The sequence below is a fragment of the Cynara cardunculus genome, unplaced genomic scaffold (genome assembly GCF_001531365.2).
Source record: "Cynara cardunculus var. scolymus isolate 2C unplaced genomic scaffold, CcrdV1 Un_Scaffold_9587, whole genome shotgun sequence".
Lineage (NCBI taxonomy): Eukaryota > Viridiplantae > Streptophyta > Magnoliopsida > Asterales > Asteraceae > Cynara > Cynara cardunculus.
The window spans coordinates 3,926-7,917 of record NW_020205094.1 but is presented as its reverse complement, the minus strand read 5'-3'; the positions used below and the strand labels follow the sequence as shown (position 1 = coordinate 7,917).

Here is a 3,992-nt window from a genome sequence, read left to right as displayed (position 1 = left end):
AGGAGCCAGCTACTGCAGCATTTAATCAGCAATTACATACATTCAAATATTTACCGGTTTACAAAAACAAACAATCTTATCATTAGGAAAATGAAGTAAGATTTCAGAGTTCAACACCTCTTAACAAACAAACAACACCTAAGTCTTTTATCTATAACCGCTTGGGATGGGCTAAAACTGAAACCAAAATAAGCTATAAAACAGTTGCAATTCAAAAGAAAAATAAGATGTCAACCACTTAGGCCAACTCATTTGAAGCATGCTGTTTAGAAACCAATTGTAAAGATTCTAACTCAATGAACACGTAATACTAATCGTCAAGAATAATAGCAGATTGTGTGAAGAAATATCAATAATAGCAGATTGTGTGAAGAAATATCAATGATAGTATAACAGCAAAATGTAACTAAGAATTTGCAATTTTGACAAAGAAATATCAATGATTCCACCAAAATTAGCAGGAACAGGGGAAAAAAGCCTAACACTATAAGGGAAAATAAAGAAAAAACTTTCTGAATCAAAAATCAAGAAAGTTAAGCCGAATTTGACAAAGTGAGTATATAAGAAAGAGAAGTGAATGCGAATGGGAATTACCCAGCGTCAATCAATCATCTCCAGTTGGAAACAAAGTCAGAACTTATCTACCATTTGCTGATTCCAGATCATCCATATAAGATGATGACACAGAATTATGATTTGGATTCCCTACCCTATGAATGGGTTGCTGTGATTGTCTATTCAGAAATGGATGATCAAACTGCCCATTTCGCAGGTACATATTACTGAACACAATTTAACACACCATTTTATGTCCAAACAAGTATTATGACAAAAAACAACTTTTATCACAATGTAACAGACCATAATATTAGTAGTAGTACATCGTGTTAACCATCTATCATGTGTGTGTGTATATAGATGTATATATATGTAACATAATATATTTATGCATATAAATCACTGTGTTAACTTTTGTGAACTCTGAAGGGTGAGACACAGACACCAGTTACAGATAGAGATGAGAGGAGGCGTGAAGTTGTACAAAAGGCGGAGGATGTGGTAAGCACCATGCTTGCAAAGGGCTTTGTTATGGGAAAAGATGCACTGAGAAAGGCCCAATCATTTGATGAAAAGAACCAGTTCACAACCAGCGCCTCCACTACTTATGCTTCCCTTGACCGTAAGATAGGTTTGACCAAGAATTTAAGCATGGGAAGAGCAGTGGTGAATGAAAAGATGAAAGCATTGGATGAGCGTTACCAGGTGAGTGAAGCGACAAAATCGGCCATTGCTGTAGCTGAACAGAAAGCGGCCAGCGCCAGTAATGCTCTCATGCGCAACCATTACGTATCCAGTGGAGTTTTGATGGTTTCAAATGCTTTATCTGCATTTGCAAAGGCAGCTGAAGACGTGGGGTCTAAAACAAAATAGAAGCTTGACAAGGCCGAGGAGGAAAAGGGGGTTCTAAACAAGAAGAATACAAACAGAGTTAATGACGTTGATGAATCTTCAACAAAAGACTCTCCTGTAACTGTTCCTGCCACATCATCGGGTAATCCTGCCAAATCATCGGATACCAGCAACCCGCCAAATAACTGAAGATCCATTGTACTGACTGTGATTGGGAATGTGGCTAGTTGGATATAAAGATGAAGAAACAGATCATATTGAAACTGTGAAATTAGAATTGAACATGATCAATTTTATTCTACTTAAATCTAGAAGTCAATTACTGTATAAGATGAGAATCCTGAAGTATCTAATGAAAGGAATTTATCCTATTTCTAAAGTTTAGACTGGTAAGTGGAAGAAGATCTATACAGATTGCATATCTTCTTTTGCTTACCAAAAGTTTACAACATATAAGATAATATATATACCAGTAGTGTCAAAAAATCTATAGCACCTGTAACTATGTTAACAAATGGTGCTTTTAGGAATATTGTTCCACATGGAAACTGAGGAAGAGGAAAGACCTGAACCAGGGAGGTCAAAATGCTACGGCTTGCTTATACTCTTGCAAGCAAGGTATATTTCGTAGTGAGATAAGGAATTCAAGGCGTAAGAAAGCTACCTGAAAAAAGACTCTCCTAACGTCGAGCTAAATGATTTCGTATCCTGATCCTTATCTTAGCCCTCTCCTTCCATTCCCTATTCCCATTTCTTTTTCTTTTCAATTCTATCACTTATGCCTAGTTTCATTCAACTGCCAYTACCCCATATACTTCATTTATTTATTTATATGCAAGATCGAAGACGCTATTGACAACTGTTGCCTTTGCACTGATTTCTAAAATGGACAGCTTTTATGGACTAATCTTCCTTTATGTTTCCGTATTAGCATATGTAACACACCATAATATTAAGATCAACACTAAATGTATCACAATGTAGCATAAATATATGGCTGGGAGGCCCCCATCATAGCTGCAGCACTGTTAAGGGGCAAAAATATGTTGAGAAACAGACCACAAGAAACTATGGAAGAATTGGGAACTATGCATATACCAATTCTTATAGTAATAAATAAACAAAGGACCAATTTCTTTTACTCTCTCATCATTTTTGGGAGCTCTTCTTTTAGGCAAATAACAACACTAATGTAATGTTATCACAATGTATCACACCATTTTCAAACAAACTTATGATCAACATTAAATGTACCACAATGTATCACAAATTGACTATCAGAAGATGGTAAATTCTTTTTAAACAAACAGTATATTCTTGAATTCAATAGTATTTAAAACAAAACAACCTCCAACACTACACCCTAAAACTGACGATTTAAACCTAAAATCGTGTTAGGGAATGTAATGAGATGATACCTGTTTCTTCGATTGGTATAACATCAACATGTTCTTCATCATCGGTTTCTAGGTCAATAGCTTCGCTTTGTTTGTTTGAAAACTTAAACATCGATTTCGCCTTTAATCGACCGCTCCTTCTTCCTGTACCATTCCACATTACAGAAACAAGGGTTACTGGATTGTTCATATTGGAAATGAAGAACATCAATCGATTATACCTATTCCTTCGTCATCCTCCATCGTTTATGTATAGCCTTTCACTTGCGATTACTCTTCGATTACTCTTGCGATTACACTAGGGCTTATCGCGGTCTTCTCTCTCAAATACAGTAACCTATCTTCACCATATTTAGATTCGAAAATTGAACAAGTATAATAACGGATTTGAGCGCGGACGGAATAAAATAAAGTATAAAATGACGATGTTGCCCTTATTCATATAATTACATTAATTGATTTTAATTTATTTATAGAAATAGAATAATTAAGATTCTTTTTAATCTTAACCATTAATTTTTTTAATATATGGTTGAGATTGGTTCTCACAGTTACCACAAACAATTCAGTTCTCATTTGATTAAGCCCCTATATATATATACTTATATATATATATGTGTGTGTGTGTGTGTGTGTGTTAGGATTATGTGAAGATTTTGAGATGTGTATATTGGGGGAATAATTTTAAAAGAAAGGGGGAGTCGGCTGGAGACACTGCCCACTTTGTTTCCTTATTACTATATATAGAAAACTTTTGTCAAGATGAAAAGGTTACACTCTTGATATAATAGGATATTCTCCTTTTGAATCATTGGTCGGTTTATTTCACACCTTCAGACTAAAGAAATTGGGCCACAAAGCAATTATACAAAATAGCCCAATGTCGTCTTTTCCAAGTAATAAGTGGTACAAGTACCGGAATATTGTCCACAGGGACTGTAGCCAAAGTTAAATTAGAGTCAAATAAAAGAGATGATTTCAGATGGCGAAAACGAAGACTTTAGTTGAGTTCAAGTTAACACAGGTTATAAAAAGCAGAATAATAAACAGAATAATAAAGGTAGCACGAGTGTAAGATTTGGGGTGAAGCGTAAACACGAAATCCAGCAGACAAAGCAGTGGAAAGACCGGTCCCACCATTTATCTTGAAGGTATTCCTCTCGGACTTCACCTTTGCACTATATT

General features: G+C 35.3%; 1 pseudogene; it reads left to right on the top strand.

The window, feature by feature from the left end:
* Positions 1–987: 987 nt before the first annotated feature.
* On the top strand, positions 988–1,599 carry LOC112505300 (annotated as a pseudogene).
* Positions 1,600–3,992: the final 2,393 nt, after the last annotated feature.